Source organism: Chlorocebus sabaeus, chromosome 13 (genome assembly GCF_047675955.1).
Source record: "Chlorocebus sabaeus isolate Y175 chromosome 13, mChlSab1.0.hap1, whole genome shotgun sequence".
NCBI classification, from domain to species: Eukaryota; Metazoa; Chordata; class Mammalia; order Primates; family Cercopithecidae; genus Chlorocebus; species Chlorocebus sabaeus.
The window spans coordinates 55,409,120-55,432,296 of NC_132916.1; the positions used below are offsets into that span (position 1 = coordinate 55,409,120).

General features: G+C 38.5%; 1 protein-coding gene across 17 annotated transcripts in view; it reads right to left on the reverse strand.

Moving 5' to 3' along the window:
- EPB41L2 (erythrocyte membrane protein band 4.1 like 2) overlaps window positions 1–23,177 on the reverse strand; it is a 225,918-nt gene that overhangs the window by 169,069 nt on the left and 33,672 nt on the right. Inside the window, exon 1 of one of the 17 annotated variants that reach the window (XM_073022472.1) lies at window positions 6,679–6,701. The exons of the other annotated variants lie outside the window; for them this stretch is intronic. The gene's annotated coding sequence lies outside the window, so the exon portion shown is untranslated. Of the gene's footprint in view, window positions 1–6,678; window positions 6,702–23,177 lie in introns of those variants that run through there. 17 annotated transcript variants of the gene reach the window in all.

The following is a 23,177-nucleotide window of genomic DNA, read 5'->3' on the forward strand; positions in this document are numbered from 1 at the left end:
CAGTGCCCCAATCTTCACTCCCTTCCTTAGGCAGCTTGGATCCCATGGGACCCAATCACATCTTAACTCCTTTGCCCCGCCCTACCTCCAGCACACTCGCCCTCTTTATGGTTACATTTAACTTGTCCTTACTTCAGATGTGCAAGCAGCCAAAATGAAAATAGCCACAATAACTTTTCTCAGTATAAATTCACAGCCACAAACTTTAAGCAGACTGATATGGTTTGGCTCTGTGTCCCCACTCAGATCTCACCTTGAATTGTAATAATCCCTGTGTGTCAAGGGCAGGACCAGGTGGGCAGTTTCCCCCATGCTGTTCTCGCGATAGTGAGTTCTCGCAAGATATGATAGTTTTATAAGGGGCTTCCCCCTTCACTCAGCACTCATTCTGTCTCCTGCCGACCTGTGAAGAGGTGTCTTCCACCATAACTTTGTTTCCTGAGGTCTCCCCAGCCAAGTGGAACTGTGAGTCAATTAAACTTCTTTCCTTTAAAAATTACCCAGTCTTGGGCATTTCTTTATAGCAGCATGAAAACGGACTAATATAGTAAATTGGTACCAGGAGTGAGGTGCTACTGTAAAGATACCCAAAAATGTGGAAGCAACTTTGGAAATGGGTAACAGGCAGAGGTTGGAACAGTTAGGAGGACTCAGAAGAAGAAAGGAAAATGTGGGAAAGTTTGGAACCTCCTAGAGACTTGTTGAATGGCTTAGACCAAAATGCTGATACTAATATGGGCAATGAAGTCCAAGCTGAGGTGGTCTCAGACAGAGATGAGGAACTTGTTGGGAACTGAAGTAAAGGTCATTCTTGCTATGCTTTAGCAAAGAGACTGGTGACATTTTGCCCCTGCCCTTGAGATCTGTGGAACTTTGAACTTAAGAGAGACTATTTAGGGTATCTGATGGAAGAAATTTCCAGGCAGCAAAGCATTCAAGATGTGACCTGGATTATTCTGAAAGTATTCAGTTTTATGTGTTCACAAAGAGATGGTTTAAAATTTGAATTTATGTTTAAAACAGAAGCAGAGCATAAAAGTTTAGAAAATTTGCAGCCTGACAATGCAATAAAAAAGAAACACCAATTTTCTGGGGAGAAATACAAACTGGCTGCAGAAATATGCATGAGTAACAAGGAGCCAAATGTTAATCCCAAGACAATGGGAAAAACATCTCCAGGATATGTCAGAGACCTTCACAACAGCCGCTTCCCATCACAGGCCCAGAAGCCCAGGAGGGAAAAAATGGTTTTGTGGGCTGGGCCCAGGGCCTGCTGCTCTGTGCAGCCTCTGGACATGTGCCCTACATCCCAGCTGCTTCAGCTCCAGCTGTGGTGGCTAAAAGGGGCCAAGGTATAGCTCAGGCCATTGTTTCAGAGGTGCAAGCCCCAAGCCTTGGTGGCATCCACATGGTGTTGACCTTGTGGGTATGCAGAAGTTAAAAATTGAGGTTTGGGAACTTAGCTTTCAGAGGATGTATGGAAACAGCTGGATGTCTAGGCAGAAGTTTGCTGGAGGAGTGGAGCCCTCAGAAAGAACCTCTGCTAGGGCAGTGTGAAAGGGAAATATAAGGTTAGAGCCCCACACAGAGTCCCCACTGGGGCACTGCTTGGTGGAGCTGTGAGAAGATGGCCACTGTCCTCCAAACCCCAGAATGGTAGATTCACCAACAGCTTGCACCGTGTGCCTGGAAAAGCCATAGACACTCAATGCAAGCCCATTAAAGCAGCCAGGAGTGGGGCTGTACCCTGCAAAGCCACAGGGGCAGAGCTGCCCAAGGCCATGGGAGTCCACCTCTTGCATCAGCATGACCTGGATGTGAGACATAGAGTCAAAGGATATCATTTTGGAACTTTAAGGTTTAATTACTGCCCTACTGGATTTCAGACTTGCATGGGGCCTGTAGCCCCTTTGTTTTGGCCAATTTCTCCCATTTGGAATGGTAAATACCAAATGCCTGTACTCCCATTTTATCTAGGAATAACTAACTTGCTTTTGATTTTACAGGCTCATAGGCTGAAGGGACTTGCCTTGTCTCAGATAAGACTTTGGACTTGGACTTCTAAATTAATGCTGGAATGAGTTAAGACTTTGGGGGATTTCTGGGAGGACATGGTTGTGTTTTGATATGTGAGGATATGAGATTTGGGAGGGACCAGGTTGGAACTATATGGTTTGCCTCTGTGTCCCCACTCCAATCTCACCTTGAATTGTAATAATCCCCATGTGTCAAGGGTCGGGCCAGATGGAGATAAGCGAATAATGGGGGCAGTTACCCCATGCTGTTCTTGTGATAGTGAGTGAGTTCTCACAAGATCTGATGGCTTTATAGGAGGCTTCCCCCTTCAGTTGGCACTCATTCACTCTCCTCCTGCCCTGTGAAGAGCTGCCTTCCACCATGATTGTAAGCTTCCTGAGGCTTCCCCAGTCATGTGGAACTGTGAGTCAATTAAACCTCTTTTCCTTATAAATTACCCAGTCTCAGGTATTTGTTCATAGCAGCATGAGAACAGACTAATACATAGACCCTTAGCGATCCTCAGAAATCCTATGAGAATTCCCTACTCAATCCACACTCCCAGGCTCTTAGAAACTTATTTCACACCTGTACATATTTCACATCTGTACATAAAGCAAAAAAAATTATAGACTTAAAAAGATGTAACACTGATAACTGGATGTTCCCATGTTCTCAGCCACAATCCAACTACAGCTATCCTCCAATAGGAAAAATCTAACATTCTGTTTAACAAACTGTTACCCACGCCCCCACCAAAAAAACTAGTCATTTAGGAAAAAAGGTAAATCTGCCCCAGTAATATTAATAAGTTTAAGGCCACATAACCATTAAAGAATACAAGAAAATTTACTCTCAAAAAGTGCTTTTGTTTTCTACCCTTTTATGAAAATGTTTGGTAATATTCTCTCTTAATTCTCTTACCAAAGTAGTCCATATGCAACTATGTCCTGCCTCCCTAATCACCGATAGGCATAACAGTTTATTGTCCAAATATAATTTGTTCAACCATGCAAACATCTGTGCAATCAGACATGTTCAATTTGCCAGGGACAAGTCCAGTGACATGGCCATAAGTGATAAGCACCAATGTGCTGTTAGTGGGCCTTTCGCTGAAAGAAACAGCTTTTCCCACAATTATCTCTAGACTGAACTCAAGTGTCTAATAAATGCTTTCATGTAATTCAACAAAACCAAAACATGTACATTATAGAGTTACTATTTATTCTAACCCAAGTCACTAATGGTAACACTAATGCACATAAGCATATAAACCCCATAGTAAAATGAAGCTGTGTTTCTTCAAATTCAAGAGCCAGTAGAAGTGAAGGCTAAGGAAGCATGTCTGACCAAAGAGACTGTAAGAAGCACAGTCCAGAATTCCAGGTGCTACAAGAGTGCTGTCATTTTACAATCACTGCAGGACATCAAGGGTCATTTCTATTGCTTTGAAACCCCTTTCTTCCTGATAGAAATAAAGAATTAATTAATTTTTTTTTCCAAAACGCAGTTTCACTCTGTCGTCCAGGCTGGAGTACAGTGGCTCAATCTTGGCCCACTGCAACCTCTGCCTCCTGGGTTCAAGTAATTCTCGTGTCTCAGCCTCCAAAGTAGCTGGGATTATGGATACACGCCACCATGCCCCGCTAATTTTTGTATTTTTAGTAGAGACAGGGTTTCACCATATTGGCCAGGCTGGTCTCGAACTCCTGACCTCAAGTGATCCTCCCGCCTCAGCCTCCCAAAGTGCTGGAATTACAGGCATGACCCACTGTACCTGGCTAGAATTAAATAATCAATTTTTTAAAAATACTCAGACTTGAGTGTTTAAATCCATATACCAGTAAATAGGCAGATCATTCTTCAGCTTGGAGGAACCTCAGGTGAAAAACATAAACACCTCTTGGACCTGTAGATATAGCCAAGACCACACGCTAGCCTGCCAGCCTCCTAGCCTCACTCATCCAGACCTCCAGCATCAAAAAGGAACGTGCACAGCACCAACATGATCAAGCTAAGGCAACAATTCCTACCTTCACTTACTCAGGCGCCCTCCTCAGCACCCTGACTTTTCATCATCCTACCAACCATTTCCCCTTATTCAGTGTTAAGACTGCTAAGATGTTTATGCTTCTCCTTCTCCTCCACCATTCATTCACTCAAAATGTAGGAATCTGGCTATGATGTAATGAGCACTGTGCCAGGACATCATAGCCCAGTAAGGAACACAGGGAGTAAGTGCATAATTATAATCCATTCTGAGAACTATCTACAGAAAGCCATATGCAAAGTAGCATAAGAACAGAGGATGGAGTAGGATAAAATGGGAGCCATTCATAAAGGATGGAGGGAAGAAAGGAGGTACAGATTCCCAAGGACCTGCAAAGGCATCAAGCATAAAAGACCACAAGTTGCTCTTTTCAACTTTTCAAATTTAGTCAAAATCACAAAGTGTAGGCCCAAGAACTTCCAAGGTAATAAATCAGTCCATTTTTCTACTAACAAGGTGGATATTTTTTAGATATTAACTGAGAAGTTTCTTCTTTTCAAGATCTTCTGAAAATTCCATGTAACCATTGTATTTTGGCTTTCAATTTACAAATCAACACTTGACTCTACAGACATGTACTTCAAACTTATGTCTTAATCACAACTGCATTCTCTGGTACTCAATATAATTCTGAGAGGCATACTAGAACCTTCATCCAAGCCAAAACTGCCTTAAGTGAAATTTATCTTTGGTGGGTATCCCTTTCATTCTTTGGCTTCTCTCCCACCCCAAGCCAAGGTAGTTCAGGTGCAACTCTTAACAGGCAGTCAACTATCGTGGCTAATGGAATGGCAGATATCAGTTTAAAGTGTGACCTCCCCTAAGTAGGGGTGAAGATAGGAAGCAAGTGAAAGAGAATCCAGTGTACAGTAAATGGGTGTTAAGTTAGGACGGGGTGAGAAAGCAGATGGATATATTCTTCCTCCATCTCTAGAAGAGAAAAACTTTCCAGGCCAAGCACAGTGGCTCAAGCCTATAATCCAGCACTTTGGGAGACCAAGGTAGGTGGCTCAACTGAGGTCAAGAGTTTGAGACCAGCCTGGCCAACATGGCAATACCCCATCTCTACTAAAAATACAAAAATTAGCTGGGCGTGGTGGCACGCGCCTGTAGTTCCAGCTACTTGGGAGACTGAGGCATGAGAATCACTTTAACCCAGGATGCAGAGTCTGCAGTGAGCCAAGACTGAGCCACTGTACTCCAGACTGGGCAACAGAGGGAGACTCTGGATGGGGGCAGGGGGAGCTTCCCTAGTTACTACTGAGTTGTTTTGTTATGAAAAAAAATCTCATGAAGTCAGAGCTTCTAATGGATTAGATTTAGCCTAGGCCCTGTGTTAGCTAAGTCATGGTTTCTCAACCTCCACACTATCAACATTTTATTGTGAGAAACTGTCCCTGTGAACTGTAGGATGTTTAGCAGCACGGCTGGCTGCCACACACTAGATACCACTAGCACACCCTCAAGTCGTGGAAATAAAAAATGTTCCCTAGGGAACGTCACCTGGGCTGGGAACCACCATACTAGATGATGAACATCAGGCTCCTTATTAACTATACAATGAAGAAGAAACTGATGTTGATGAATAGGACAAAATATTAGATTATGCTTTATTGGGCTACTGCCTGCATTTTAACGAAAAGCCAATAGATATCCCCAACAGAAGAGGGAAAAAAAATCAAAATTAAGTCCAACAAAGTAAAGCAAAGCAAAGTCTGCAGCATTTAATAAAAACATGATTGTGTGTATGTGATGTTAATTGCTGAGACCGCAAAATTACATTAAATGATTAAGTACACAGGTGCTCAGGTATGGTGGAAGTGCAACAAAGACAGAGTTTAGTGAAAACATTAAAACCAAGTCAAACCAATTCTATCTTCATTCCATATATCCAAGCCCATTCTACAAGAATCCTCTTTGATTCTACAAAATGAACATCTGTAACAGTAACAAATCCTCTGATTTGATTCTACAAAATGAACATCTGTAATAGTAACTATTTTGTATTAATAACAATTAGCAACACATAGACAGGACTCCAAATCCTGGTTCCAACCATCTTCTATCTACATAACACCCTCTCTAAGCTATTTCCCCTATCCAGACAAGTAAAAGGTGTAACCAATGTAAGAACATGAGCACAGTGTCTGGCACACTGTAAGTACTAATAAATGGCAATTACCAGTAGTTATACATAATATTTTGTTAACATGCTTTTACTACAAAATGGAAGACATTGCCCAAGTGGAACTACGAAGAAAACACACTTTTAATCAGTTAACTGAAGAAAAAAAAAAAAATACATAAGACCCAATCCTGTAAAATACATGCCTAAGATGCCAAAATTCACTTCGCTCTTAAGGCAGGAGAAAAACATGGATTACCAACCAAGCACATGGCCATAATAAAAGCAAAATACAAACGCTACTTTTTTTTTTAAGTATCACATTATTTCCCACTAGCACGAACTCCAAATATATTTCCCCAGACTTTTATCCAAATCAGCTAAAATACCATTTTCAAGGAGTTGAGATTAAAAATTCACTTTGTAAAAGAAATTTTCTATGAAGCCTAATAATCAAGTAGAAAAAAGAGTATTTTCCCACACATACCCAGAGCCAGTTTAGAGTTGCTGTTTTTGCCTCACAGAAGTTGTTTTCTAGCCACAAGCTACTACAAATTGTTCAGACCTTTTGGCAGCAACACAGGAAACTGCCCTTTTCACCCGTTCTCCCACAAAAATGGAGTCAATTTCTAGGCGAGCCCATGTCTCAAGGCTACTTTGCTTTACAGAGCCAAATGCACACAACTTTTCATTTAGCATTAAGAAAGGGCCCCAAATATTCTGCATTTTTGTAAAGAAAATTGAAAGCAAGTCACCAAAGACATACGGGTGGTTATTTATTAAATCAGCTCATAAAGTGTGCTACACCAACATTTGAAATTTATAGGGCATTCGGAATCACAGCTGTTTCTGTTTTATCCCAATTGTCAAGAATGCAATGGGCAACACGTGAAGCTATTTCCTGATGCTTAACTGTGCCTTGGTGTCCCACTATTCTCAACTTGCCATGTTTCAAATAAATAGTAAAAATAGGTGTGATTAAAACAAAACTCAGGCAGCCCACTCACTCACTATATCTTTCATTTGAATCTGAGGTTTTTCTACAATATTATGGATCACATAAAGACATTTGAGCAAGTCACAGGATGAAGCTGAAGTTCTTCTCAGCTTTCTTATTCAAGTATACAAAATCAACCCACATTTTTCTCCTTCAATTATTTAAGGGGAGGTGAGGGTAGGAGGTGGCAAACTATGCAACAGCTATAATGTATTTAATTTCTAAAAATGAAGCCAATACTGCCTTTTAAATGCAAAATTAAAGACGACCCTTTGAAAACCAGGAATCCCTTTGTATCCCATTTGGCTTAAAATTTCACAGACTGGTCATTTATTTAGAACACAAGAAAGTCCAAATGGTAAAAAGGCATCTGCAATCACTCACAAAATGAAGCTGGATACTACCCTGTCCTGGGAGAGTTGAATGCCAAAATTCAATCTGTGACCCAAGTTCCACAATTCATAGATTGGAGGAAAAAAAAAAAAAATCAGCACAATATTTTCCAAGGGACGTTTTCTGTCTCCAAAAATGACTTGCAACTGCAAACACGTTCCAATAATGACGCAAAGGCAACCTCTCCAAAAGGGTACAATTTCAGAAACTGTCCAAAAACCACATACACAAAAATGATAAGCAAAGGAACCTCGATTCAATTACACAAGACCCATTACACTTTGATTCAAGAGGAGATAAAAGAGTATTTTTCAGTCAGAGTCCAACATAAACACTAATGTAAAATATGCTCAAATTCAGAACTTCTTTTCAAAAGCACACTTTAAATTATTCCAGCATAATAAATCCTATAGATTACACAGGGAAGAAATCCGGGAAGCAAACCAAGGAATTCAAAATAGAAATTCAAAGAAAAATGTTTGGATGTTTGGTAGGTAAAGAGACCTGCTTGCCTATATCTAGGTACAAACGGCACGCCTTGTTATTTTAGGTAATTTTTCCTACTTAAATAAACTGCACAGTGGAGCAGGAACCAACTGTAAACATGCTTTCATTCACTGCTTGCCTTAACAAAATGTTAGTAAACCAGGCTATCTTTCATCTCCATAAACAAAACAGAATATCAAAGAGATTTCACATTATTGTTTATCAGCTTATCAGCATCATCAAAGTACATCTGTATTTGATACTACTTATGAGACAGCATCTGTGGAAAGAGCAAGAAGAAAGAGTCTGTGTTGGAAAGTCACTTGGGAGGGTCTGAAGGAGTTTTGTGTGCTGTTCATCACTATCATAGCCTGTAAGACAATCACCAAAAAGCAAAAACACAGATTTCTTGAGTTAAAGTCCACATCTTCACAAGAATAACTTTCGAATAAGTAAACAACAACAGAACAACTGGGCCGACGTTATCCAGAGATCTGGCATAAGAAGATAAAGCACTCAAATTCACAGTTTAAACATGGGTTTCCTGGCCCATAGTAGAAAACTTCAGCCTGGGAAAGATTTACTTCAAATCAAACTAAATGGGCAATTAAGGAATCTCTTTACTACTGTTACATTTTTAAATTCACCCTATTAGAACACTCATCTTAAAACAAAACTGGACTCTTCTAAAAAACAAGAGAGATGAAAAATACAGAATTGGTCACTGACTTCTGTTCATTCTCATCCTACTTCCACCTACATTCAACTAATATTTATTGTACAGTTACTATATTAAAAAGCACACAGCTAGTACTGAAGAAGGATAGAGTGAGCAAGATAGAGAGATGTACTTACTGCCAAACAGGCTATGTCTGCATCTGCAATTTGCACACGGTAAGTTCAGGTGTTTTATTTGTTTCCTGGTGTTGTTTTTAAGAACGTCTCTGTGGTTCACTTTTTATATGGCAAAAGCACTGAAGGTCCTTCATGTGTCTAAATGAAAAAGTCTGGACATTTGGCTTCAATAAAGCCATCACTTTCTTGAAGATAGGTTCCAGCTATGAATCGTCTAGGTTTGTGTGCCGGATAGGGTGAAAAGGGCAGTGTTCTGTGTAGCTGCCAATGGGCTGAACAATTCCCATAGCTTGTGGCTAAAGAAATCTTCTCTGAGAAGAGAACTGTAACTTCCAAGCTGGCCTGGGATAATTCTGTGAAACAATGTGATTTTTTTCCATTCAGTTATTTTCTGTTATACCTTTTCCAGCAAAATTCTTCTGTGGAATTTTAAAATAATCATGTTTTTAAATGATCTTTCCAGTAAAAAGAATGTTTCAAAATAATGCTTAACAGCTTAACTGAAAACAAATTTCAGCACACACTAGAAAGAGCATTAAATTACTTCTAGTATTCTCCATCCACAATTAACACAGTATTCATTTTGTTCAGGTATTCACTTCTGGGAAGCTCTTCCTGAAATCATCCGGCAAATACTTATTAAGCACTTAATAAGGAAACATTCACACACACACACACACTCCACCAGGCTGGTCACTGTGGAGAATACCAAAATCAATGAGAAAAACTCACAGCCCTTAAGAAACCAACATAACAACAGAGAGAAACAAGGGGGTCAGAGTTGTGTTTTTCATAAATTCCCAGGATGATTCCTGTACATACTAAGGTGATGGCATGTGCCCATAATCCCAGCTCGTGCCTCGGGAGGTTGAGGCACGAGAATCACTAGAGCCCGGGAGGTGGAGGTTGCAGTGAGCTGAGATCATGCCACCACACTCCAGCCTGGGTGACACAGGGAGACTCTGTCTCCAAAAAAAAAAAAAAAAAAAAAAGTGCTACTATATTCACACACACACACACACACACACACACACACAAAACCTGACAATAAATTAGTATGCCATTATTTACTTTAAAAAGACTCACCAGTGGGTCTCTGAAATTAGAAAGCCACTCTAGTTATATTTAAAATAACACTTGTTCTAAACACTTATTTGCACATCACTTTTTCAGCAATAAATCTGCTGCATAAATGAAGTATACCTAGACATTAAATTGTGTGTTGGAAAAACACTATGAAACTATTATTAAAACAAACAAACAAACAAACTAGGCATCAGAAAAGGAAAGTTCAAGTCCAACTACCATCACTTAATTTGAGTTACAATAAAAATCCTACCTGTCCTATTATCTCATAAAGTTATTAGAATACTTAAATAAAAATATACATGAATATGTTTTGCAAAGTGCTTTAAATTTTAACATTATACCACTGGAACAGCAGCAGCTCAGTGGTTTCAATATCCCAGCAGGTAAAACCTTGTTAAGAATAAAACAAACTAACATTGGCTGGATTTTAAAAATCAATTTTTAGGCTTCCAGAAAATTCACTGATAAGTAGAAATCATTTATCAGAGTTTGCACATCTCTCAATGGTTGGTAACAGTACTTCGTGTAGTTTCATTATTGTTTTCATATTTTATATAAATTCTCACCATATTCATAGTTTTTTGTATTTTAGTACATATATGTTAATATATGTAGCTCTATGTAGTTCATATGCAGCTCGCTCGTTTTAACTCCTATACAGTACTTCGTTATAAAATATACTTTATTTTTCCTAATTGAAGGGTAGGTTGGTTCCAACGTTTTGCTATTTGCTATTATCAAAGCGTCAATAAGCAAGCCTTCTGAGTTTCCCTTCACCTATAGGTACAGGAATCTCGAGAGTACATACCTATGCAATTGCTAGCTAGTATGGTATGGTCAGTTTTACACTGCTGAACTGTTCTCCAAGATGGTAATGCCAACTTATGCTTTCACCAACAATGAATCTTCCCCAACACTGGTATTTTTATACTTATATTATGATGGTTATGAAAACGTCTCTATTTTAACTTACATTTGCCTAACTACTCGTGAGACTCAGGGTAACTGGCCATTTGAGTTTCCAGTTCTCTGAGCTGTGTCCAATTATGCTCTATTTTGCTACTAGGTTATCTGCCTTTTCTTAATTTATAACAGTTGTTCATATAATCTAGATTTTTAATCCTTGTAGCATATAGGCTATTTTCAACAGGATTGCCACTTGGCCAAGGCTACCTAAAGGTCTAGCTAGAATAGACCCAAGTCATTTTTCTCATGTGACCACAAGTACAGGAGTACACAAGCCATGGCTGTTGTACACAGTCAAGGATGTCATCAAGAAACTAGCCTCCTTTTGCCCTCCTGCTCTGCCGTCTTTAACACTAGCCTCATTTTCACCTCTGCAAGACAGCTGCTGCAGCTCTATACTTTACATCCACTTCAAGCATGGGAGAAGAAAGACTGGACTCCATATTCAAGGAGTAAAACTTTCCCAGAAATCCTAAGTTCACATCTCATTGGCCACCACTGAGACCTCTAAAGGACATCAGATAAGACAGCTATTTCTAAATGGGCACAAAATCAGGGTTGTGTTGGTAAGGAAAGGTGAATAGGTGAGGTAGGCTGCTAGCAATGGCTTTCAAACATGCCTTACAAATGCATGACACCAGTGTAAACCTTTTCTTTTCACTGTGGTAATTTTCTTATATGGAAGTTTATTTTAACAGAATCAAATTTCTGAATCCTTTTCTTTATCATGTTTTCTGTGTCCCCCCACCCACTCATCAACAATGCTAGTATTTTCTGCTAAATATTTTAAAGATTGGCTTCCTGTCTTCAAGCCTAAATGTAATGCATCCATAAATACCAAATCTATAATGCATCTATAATGCATTTTATATATGGCATGAAGTAGGGAATGAATTTTTTTTCTTATATAGACCAATCAGTGGATGTTTACCCCATTTATTTAATAGTTTACCTTTCTCTACTGATTTATAACACCGCTCCTATAGAGTAACAAGCTTCGTTATATTCGTTTATATTAAGTTTCTAGACTTGTATGTGTTTAAATCAGGTTTACTGGTATAATTATCTATCCTTGCCACAATAGTTTCAACAGCCTCGATATGTGGTAGGGACAAAATCTTCCCAACCTGTTCTTCAAAATTATTTTGACTATTCTTCAACACATGCTCATTTGCATATTAACTTCAGAATTGGCTGACCCATAAAAACCCGGCTTGGATTATGAGTGAATTTTCACGGAAATTACCAATTTATTTGGGGAAAACTTATCTTTACAATATCAAGCATTCCCACTTGTGGACAATGAACACTTCTCCATGTATTCATCCCTTCTTTCACATCCTTCAATGTTTCAAGATTTATCCATAAAGATTTTATATATCTTGTTAAATTTGTTCCCAGGAAACAGAGTTTTACATTTTTAGAAACTGGAAATATGATCTTGATCTTCTTTACATAAATTTTCTAGTTGGTTATCCCTAGACTCACTTAAGTTTTGCATACAGTATATTATATAAACTGCAAAGGATAATTTTGATTCCTCCTTTTCAATATTTATAATCATTTCTATTCTTGTCATATTGTACTGACAAATTTCAACAACTATATAAATGACTAAAAGTAGTAATTTTGTATCTTGACCTTAAGAAATGTGTGCTATTATCATATTGCTAAATATAACGTAGAATTTTATTTTCAAAGACATTATTTAGCATGGTAGAGAATTATACTGCATTCCTAATTTAGTTAGCATTTTCATGAATGAATATTGGCATTTCATAAAATGCTTTATCTAGCAAAACAATGTTATGTTTTCCTTTTAGTTAACAATCAATTCTTTAAAGGAGGGTGAAATTGTATATCATTTCTTCATTCCTAAAATGAATTATAGCTAATATACTACATATAATAGATTTTTTTTTCTGTTTTACTGGGGCATTACATATATTTATGGGTGACATTTACCTGTACTTTTCCTGTTTTCACTGTTCTGGTCACTATTGTTACCAGGGTTATGTTAGCTTAAAAATTCAAGAATGCTTTAATATGTTTCTATTTTCTGGAACAGTGTGGGAGTTTCTCCCCCATGGCAGTATGAAAACACTGTCCCATAGTCTAGTTCCAACAACCACTATTTTTTAGTCTAATAACCATGGAAACATGGTTACTAATTTCCAAGGTTTTCTATTTTTCTGGAGGAAAACATATGTTTCTATTTTGTCAGTATTTTCAAAAGTATTAACATAGATGTATATATTTATATTGTCTTCTAATCTGAGATGGTAAATATTTTTCTCTTCCTTCTTTTTTCTTAGATAAAATATTAAAGGGTTATCCTTTATTGGGTGATTTGCCTTCTCCCACCCTGCCCAAGAATCAGCACTTTGCATTTTCGCTAATGAAAATGACAGTAAATGAAATGACAGTGAAAAGACTGATGGGCTGATTTTTCATGCTAAATATCTAAAGTTTATTTGGTGAGAGATGCCAATCAACAATTTTGTCTCATTCTTTAGATGGGGTCAACCAGGCCATTACTGATGATTTCCATCAAAGTTGCTCAGTTTACTGAAGGGGTTTCCCATGAGTCTTCAGCTCTTCAGCACTCATTGTGCCAGTAATGCTCTTGGAACAATTTTTTTGTTGTTAAGAGACAGAGTCTTGTTCTGTCACCCAGGCTGGAATGCAGTAACATGATTATAGCTCACTAAAGCCTTGAATTCCTGGGCTCAAGTGATCCTCTCGCCTCAGCCTCCCAAGTAGCTGGAACTACAGCCACACGCCACCCCACCAGGCTAATTTTTTTTTTAAGCTTTTTTGTAGAGACAGGGTCTTGTTTTATTTCCCAAGCTGGTCTCAAACTCCTAGCCTCAAGTGATCCTTCTGCCTTGGCCTCCCACAGCACTGGGATTACAGGCGTGAGCCACCGCACTAGGCTTGCAACAATTCTTGAGTTCACTCTGACCTCTCCCTTTCTTCTCACTTCATGACAGTTTAGTGAGAGCTGTGATCTTTCCACAGAAGGAGCTAACTCAGAATATCATTTCAACAAACATCATTTCAAGACTGCAGGACTTCCTAGGTTACAACACCTACTGATGGTTCTAACTATTAGCAGGTATAGCAAACGAGAATTAATGGAAAACATTAAAACCCCCACATAAACTTAAAGAACTGCACGCCACTACCCTCTGAACAAAATGCTGGCCAAAACCTCCCAATTGATACAAAACAAAAAAAGAATGAATCAGGGAAGTAAGCAAGGTATACGCCCCAAAATATGGCAACTTTTTCAAAATAAAAACCCTCTGGGAAAAGGGAATCCTATTTTAAAATGGCAATAAACAAAAAATTAGGCAGGCGTGGTGGTGGGTGCCTGTAATCCCAGCTACTCAGGAGGCTGAGCCAGGAGAATCCCTTGAACCCAGGAGGCGGAGGGTTGCAGTGAGCCAAGATCACACCATTGTACTCCAGCCTGGGCGACAAGAGTGAGATTCTGTCTGGAAAAAAAAAAAAAAAAAGGTAATAAAAACAATAATAGTAAGAGCATCAGCTAACACTTCCTATGCACCATTCTGTTGTATATACTAATTTAATCCCTACAAAAACCCTATGAAGTAAAAACTATTCTTACTCCCATTTTATAGATGAAATTAAGGCACCTAGTTGGTAAGGACAAACCCAGACAGTCAAGCTCCAGTAGTGCTCATAATTACCACACCATATGTCAGCAGTCCCAACCTTTTTGGTACCAGGGACTGGTTTTGTGGAAGATAATTTTTCCACAGACCAGGGATGGGGGATGGTTTTGGGATAAAGTGTATTACATTTATTGTGCACTTTATTTCTATTATTATTACATTGTAATATATAATGAAATAATTACAAAACTCACCATAACGTAGAATCAGTGGGACCCCTGGACTTGTTTTCCTGCAACTAGGCAGTCCCATCAGGGGGGTGATGGGAGACAGTTACCGATCATCAGGCATTAGATTTTCATACGGAGTGCGCAACCTAGATCCCTCACGTGTGCAGTTCACAATAGGGTTCATGCTCCTATGAGACTCTAATGCCACCGACAAGAGGCAGAGCTCAGGAGGTAACGGCCACCTGCCCCTCACCTCCTGCTTTGCAGTCCGTGGCCTGGAAATTGGGAACCCCTGCTACCCCTGTGACATGGTAACGTGACACTGCATTCTTTCTACTACCTTCTTTCTACTCCTAGTCATCTATAGGAGCTATCAATCTCCTATATACAGATAACCCTCCACCAGCTTTATATTCAGATCTTCACAAGGTCTCTTATTAAAGGGAAAAATCTCTTGAGTGCTTTATTTTGAATAATAAATTACTAACAGGCTTGAGTTCAAATCTTGGTTCCATATTTATCTGCTGTGCAAGTGATTTAATCTCCTTGCCTTGGTTTCCTCATCTGTAAAAGGAAAATAACTGATAGCACCTATGTCAAAATTAAGTGTGGTGTTTAAATGAATCATAGCACTCTAGTTATATTACTGTGCCTGGTAAGTAATTTGTGTTCACTGCTATTATGAAAACAGTGTCATCATCATCATCATCCAGTGCTCCCAGGTTATTATTTCCTCTTAAACTGTAAATAATACCATTGCACATAAGCCTTTTAAAAATATTTTTTAAACGGAAATCTGTAACACTAACCTTTTGCAGGCATGTTTCTGGATAAAATTCTGTGACATAATCATGCCAGACTCAACTCTAGAAGATGATTTCCACAAGGGCAGGAATTTTTGTCTGTTTTGTAAACCACCTTATTTCCATTACCTACAATATTGCTTGGCATCAATATATGTTTGTTGAATAAATTAGTAAAAAGTATTGAATCTCAAACAATATAAAAGAAAATGAATATAGTATGTACTAAAAAACTAGGTTAGATAAGTTTTACATAATCTTATATAAAGTTTCATAAAATAATGTAAAGTATTCCTTCCACATAATAATGATATATTGCTATTTTCGCATGTGTATGTGACTATTATGTAATAACTCCAATATTTAAAGGTTTTATTATTTCATCTGCTACCCTCAAAGTTGATAGACTTCTTAGGATGTTAACGGCCTAACTTATTTCCTATTATTTCTTATTTATTTTCCTGTATTGTCCTTCATCTTCCCTCCAAAATTAATTCCATCTACTATTTAGTAAGCCAAAGATTTCAGTAGATGAAAATACAGGCTGGGCATGGTGGCTCACGCCTGTAATCCCAGCACTTTGGGAGGCCGAGGCAGGTGGATCACAAGGTCAGAAGTTTGAGACCAGCCTAACCAACATGGGGAAACCCCATCTCTACTAAAAATACAAAAATTAGCCGGGCATGGTTGTGCACACGCCTGTAATCCCAGCTATTCAGGAGGCTGAGGTAGGAGAATCGCTTGAACCCAGGAGGCAGAGGTGGCAGTGAGCCAAGATCGTGCCACTGCACTCTAGTCTGGGCGACAGAGCGAGACTTCGTCTCAAAAACAGAAGAAAAAAAACATATATATATATATTTAAATATATATATATATATCTCTCTGTTTCCTGAAAGAACTCTATGTCTATAGGAATATTTAACTCTTTTTTCTATATCTGTTTCCTGAAAAGAACTCTATGTCTATAGGAATATTTAATTCTTTTTTCCTATATCAAATAAATAAACCTTTTTTAAAACAAATATTGGAGAAAACTGTCATTTTCTGAGAGACAGTCAGCCACTATTATTTCACTCGTTCAGGATCTGTGTATTGGATACTCCCCCTATGACTCAGGCATTAGGCTGAACTCTGGAGAAAAAAGGAGGAAAGTGGACAAAGCCCTGCAGTCACTGTGAAAGATGGACATGGAAACACATAATTTTACAGAGCTCTAAGTCTACAACAGAGGCAGAATCACAGAGGAAAGAGAAGCCAAATGCTGTAAGGGCAAGAGCAGCCCAAAAACTCAACAGAATGAACGCTTTTTTTTTAAAGTAAACTCAGCAAATCAGTAGAAGGTTGACAGGTGAGGAGAAGAGAAAGGCAGAGGGAAGAACAAATATACAAAAGCCTACGTGCAATGAAACAATATGGCATGCTCAAGAAGTAAATGAGTAATTTGATGTCACTCGTGTATTGGGTTTATGGTTGAGATTGTGGCAGAGCTGCCGGGAAAGAGGGGTGCTCACTATAAGCAGTCTTGTATCCAGGTCAAGGAAGAGGTATGGCACGGCTAAGCCTTCCAGCTGCAAGAGGTTCCCAAAACTAAGCATCTCTGTCATAGAATGGCATGTCATAAGCCATTTTATGACAGAAATAAGCAGGACCACAAGCCAAAGCGCCACATCAAACACGACAGCTATTCACCAGCACACAGTAATTTATTCATGTTTTTACAATCAAATTTCCTGACTGCACCAAGAGCTCTTTGAGCACAAGGACCAACCATGTCTCACTCAAGTTATCTCCCAAACGTCTACTAACATAATTCCCTTACTTAACAAATGCCAAGCGCATACGATGCACTGGGTGTTATACTAAACACTGGGTACTCACAGATATTAGACTACCCTGTCCCAACCAATCTTAGAGCCTCTCTGAGGAAGTGATACCTGAGAATAAAAAAGAGGTTAGCTTCTAGAATTTCTAGTTCCCACCCTCTCCTTATATCCTCAGCTGATGTTTAACATTAAATCTCCTCTTTAATACACTTTTATTTGGATTCAAAGCCATTCTTCTTAATTCCCTTTATTCTCCTAAGAACAGTCTTCTTCCTCTCTATTCTTCATTCTATGGGTATCATTCCAAAACTCAGTTCAGTCCATCATCTTCTCATTAGGGGCTTCACTCTATTCTGCTTATTTCAGGGTTTTTTTTTTAAGCCACATGCTTTTTAGATTGCTTTTATATAAATTACCTGAGGGGAAATGCAGTGTAGTAGTTAAGAGTAGCAGCCAGACATCCACAAGTTCCAAGACCACTCTTGGTAACTGTGACCTTAGGTGCCTTTCTAAGCCTGTTTCCCCTCTGGTATGACTGGGATAAATGAATCCAATTCCTAACTTGTTTTGAAGACATTGAGATACTACATGCAAAAGTACTTAGCATAATACCACAATAGTGCTAGCTATTTTATTATTAATAATCAAACCAACATCCTAAGGAATTTACGGCATGAATTGTTGCCTTCTTTATAGACTTGTTTTAAAGATGCTCAGAAAAAGTAACAGACTTGATTGAGATCAGACAGCAATTATTTCATATTACATTGCCCAACTGTGCATTTCTGGCCTTGATCAATCAGCAAAGTCACAGTATCAAACCACACCAAACCACTGGCCTATAATCATCTCCACTTGGATGACCTACTGTGACTCTGTCAAAAATTAATCATCTTCCCACAAAACTGACTCCCCTTGGGCTTTCACTCCAGAGCTGCCTCTGACTCCATCCTTTCTTTTTTTTGAAATGGAGTCTCGCTCTGTCACCCAGGCTGGAGTACAGTGGTGCGATCTCAGCTCACTGCAAGCTCCGCCTTCCAGGTTCACACCATTCTCCTGCCTCGGCCTCCTGATTAGCTGGGACTACAGACACCTACCACCACGCCCAGCTAATTTTTTTATATTTTTAGTAGAGACGAGGTTTCACCGTGTTAGCCAGGATGGTCTCGATCTCCTGACCTCGTGATCTGCCTGTCTTGGCCTCCCAAAGTGCTGGGATTACAGGTGTGAGCCACTGCGCCTGGCCGACTCCATCCTTTCTTTAAAACGCAATTGTCCTCATTAGTGTCTGTCATCTATTCCTTGCAAAGGTTGGTAGATTGATACCTGTCTTTGTTCTTATAGCAAACTGTCTACTCCAAACCCTCTAAAGTATGGAAATACTGTACAAGCAGCAAAGCAAGCTCACAGTCAGAAGCTGAACCCATGAGCTGACTTCCTGGTTTACTACCCTGCCAGCAATCTTGGTCCATTTCGAATTGTATGCAGTACATAGGGGCAAAAGGAAATCTAAATGTAAGATTATCCTTTAAGAGTATACAAAAGTCATTACAAAGTGGATCAAAGCAAAGCTGTGCAAAGTCACCTAAAAAAAATACCAAACAGTCCCCAAGTCACTGAGACTAAAGACACTATGATTGAAATTATTAAAAAGACTTTTTATACATTTGTAAATCTGAAGAGTGGCCAGCAATAAGGAAAGAGAGAAGCAATTTAGGAACTTAATCCCTTCTAGTAAGAATATTGAGTGGATAGGCAAGGACAGGGACTAGATTCATTTTGTTGAAGCTGTATGAAGAGAAAGCACCTAGCCCAGGAACAAACAGATAACAGATACAAGAAATAACAAGGAATTGCTCATAAGTTTTATCATTATAACCAACCTTTCAGTTCTGATTCAACTCCCATAACACACCATCTGACAATGTGCCATGTGGCCAACAAGCAGAACACACACTAGACAGATGATGTGTATATCTATTGGCATTCTAATTCATACCCTCCCATCTCCTCTAAAGGCTTATTATTTGTTTGTGGGAGTTGGGTTTTCAGTTTTTGTTTTTCTTGCTTGGGGGAGAGCAGGAAGGGCATGGTTCAGCTTTCCTAAGCCCTATTAACAAGATGCTGACAAGACTGAATTTGTGTATCTAAAGCAGAGGCTCAAACTCTGGGCTAAAGGGAATTGAACAAAGTAAATGTCACTTTATGAGGGTAGTCACTTTGTACCAGTAAACCCATCTTTCCTGGTATACACCACCAATTTAGCCCTCTCACACAAACCATCCTGGACATCTCTGCAAACGTTATTCATTTGTTTCAATGCTACTTTCACCGTTCCACACCTTAACAGCTACAACGGAATCCCTATGGCCCGGAGATGAAATTTTAACTCCTCTAATCTGTATGGAAGGCCATACAGTCCCCTACGGTATGTGCAAGATGGCCTCTCTGCATTCATCTCATCCCATTCTTCTCTTCCCTCACCTTTTCTAGCCCCATTCATCAATGTTTCCCAGACTTCTTCCCTTACTACATATTCCTTTAGGTACTTCAATGCATGTAATACATGTTACTGGTCTAAAACTTACTCTGTCATGGTTTTATCTATATAACTAATTTGTCTGACTTACTAAATAAGCTCAAGTACAAGAATTCTTATGACTTTTACAGCCCTCATTCCAAATATATATACTACATAAGAGATTGAGCGGGCAAAATACATTGGAAAAAAAAAAACACATTTTTCTTAATAAATGGAAATTATTTGATAAGTAAATACTTAAAAAGTTAAATTTTCTCTCTATATCAGGGCTGGGTTTGCAGTTACTGGTTTTTTTGTTTGTTTGTTTGTCTTTTCTTTCTGCAAGCCAGAACCATTAGGTATAACTGATTCTATTAAATCTGAAATATACTCAGTCATAACAGCAAGCCTTACAAGTTAGACTCACAGCTAAATGTGCATCACCCACATCCAACTGTGTATTTTAATACAGTAAAAGCTGACAATAAGGCAAATAAGCTTCCTTTCACAGGGCCAGGCCCCAAGATAGCTATTATAGCTCCCCCTGGAACACAACAGATTGGGTCTCAGCAGGCTGTTGCCTAGGAAGTCCAACAATTACCCATCACCTTACAAATCTGCAGAGATTCAAATGTTTGCCAAAAAGATACAAGGCCAATGCTTAATGCAGCCAGTGATTAATAGTGGCACCACGAGCCAACCATCACAGCAATAGGGCTAGCATCATTCTGAACAGTTTATATGAAACTTTTATAACACAAGAGAATAACTGCTTGAGGGGATGGATACTCCATTCTCCATGATGTAATTATTTCACATTGAATGCTTATATCTAAACATCTCATGTACCCCATAAATATATACACCAACTACGTACCCACAATAATCTAAAGTTTTTTAAAAATCTAAAAATTCAAACCAAACTGCCAGTACTTAAAATATTCCCAAGGAAGGCAAAATGAAAATTTTACATTATAACTTATCTCATAAGTGCTTAAACAAAATTCAGATATCCAACATACAATATACTTATTTGGTGTCTGCCAAGTTCATTTCAAACGACCTGACAAAAAAGCAAATACCGGTAAACAGAAAGCAAGGTTTCAACATGTTTTAAAATTAGATATCTGAGTTTAAAAGTTAGCAGTTACAATACATGAAGTCAATCTACCCCTCATTACCACTATCAGCAAAAAGATGATGTCAGTTCACCAACTAACACTACCAATCCAGAGCAACATCAGAATTACCGACACCTTCTAAGAATTAACATGCTTTAAAACTATTTCTGGAGTGGACAAAATGATTATTAGGCCACTTAGAAGAGTATACGCCAAACAAGCCTTTCATAATGGGCATAAAGCAGTCTTCTATGCTGGTACACAACTCATTTCCCCTTCTAAGTCTACCTGGCCATGTTCTATTTATTTGTCACAAATGGATTGGGTCATCTCTTAGTGCAACAATTTTGCTCTCCAAGAAATAAAGCAATGAACTAAAAATATCCCACTGTCTGATGTTCAGGACGTACTAGACTATATAAAAAGTTGACTCTAGCTGTTTTATTATTTTAAAAGAGAAAATGTTAATTACATGATCAAATCATAAAATCTGATTCCATACTTTGAACACTACGATACTACATTGTCTAAGTACACATACCTCACTGAAGTAGCCCTCAAACAACACAAGTTTTTTGTTCCCATAATCACAAGAAAAAAAGATCATACAGTCTCTAAATCATATACTAAATTATCAAAATATGTATTAATATTACATAACACCAGTTTCATGGAAAATTCTTCAGGGTACTTTACCTACCACAGATAAGTATGTATTTATATATACATGTTTTTCTCTTCATTATTGACCTCCAATCATACTTGGGTAACTAGGTAACTCAAATGCTCTAAATAACAATTATTTAAAGCAATGTTTCTCACTCTAAAATAATCTACACTTGTCATGTCCTTCATTCCTTTTATCCCCATGTGTACATACAAATGGATAAACTCTTGTTGCATTTTTGAATAGCCAGATTACTAAGGGTACACCAAAATGATTGATTAACTTGGCTTTACAGGGTTACAAAGAATTCTGCAAAGCTATCACAGTTCTCTCTGGGAGATCAGTTGCTTTTATCAAACAGCAAACGTTTCAACCTTCCCGTCTTCCAATCAGTATAACTCATCAGTGGTAACAATGGAGAAAGAATACTAAAGGGAAAAAAAATCTTGAATATTTCATATTTGCATGGGTATTTTCCTCCCTAACATCTCTCTACTTCCCAAAATTCTGGTACGGAAATACAAGACTTTGTCTCCTTATATAACTTCCTCCTTTAGTGGGCTATACTTCGGAAAAGCATCAAAGGAATACTGATGTTTTGTTCTGTTTTGCTTAGGACTGAAAAGCATAACAGTGTAGGGTTTTGCAAAAACCTGAAAATATCACATCCACCCTACTTGAGCATTTGTTACAAAAAAAAGAAAGCATGCTTAATTCCACTAGTCAAATTCTGAAAACCACCTGGATAAATAGCACATTAATAACTGTCCTTTCAAAAACTAAATCTACCTTCTACAATTTCATTCTATAGAAACAATTTTTTAAACACGCAGAAAGGATTCAACATTAGAGCTATCACAGCTCTATTTTTAAAATGCCAAATTAATTCCAGAAATTAAAAGTTCATTCTCCCACCTCAACTCCCATCGAATCCTGAATATGATTTACATGTCAAAGGCTGACTTAGATTTAATACATTTACTTTGGAAAAACTTAGAGATGCCTGTCAAATTACAAAGCAACTGCCTAAACATCCCAGTGACATTTAACTGCTATCAAACAGCCGAAAGTTGATATATAATAGGATACAGCTGTTGGTGCCACCATACCTAAAAGCCCAAAGCAAGATCTGATCGTTCCGAGCCCTTCATCCAACAATGAAATCCTCAGGCGAGGATTTTTCTTTTTTTTTTTTTTATGCAGCACCCCAGCCTGCACAACTGGATTGTGGCCTTCCACAAACACATGTACAGTTACAATCATGGTTTCACACACACTAAAAACTATTCAGGACCACTGTTTGCAGTTCCTCAATGACTTTAACAAATGGTTCAGGGCCCTGCTATTATTTGCTCCCTACCAGGACCTGTGCTCTATGCTTACAGCAACCCTAA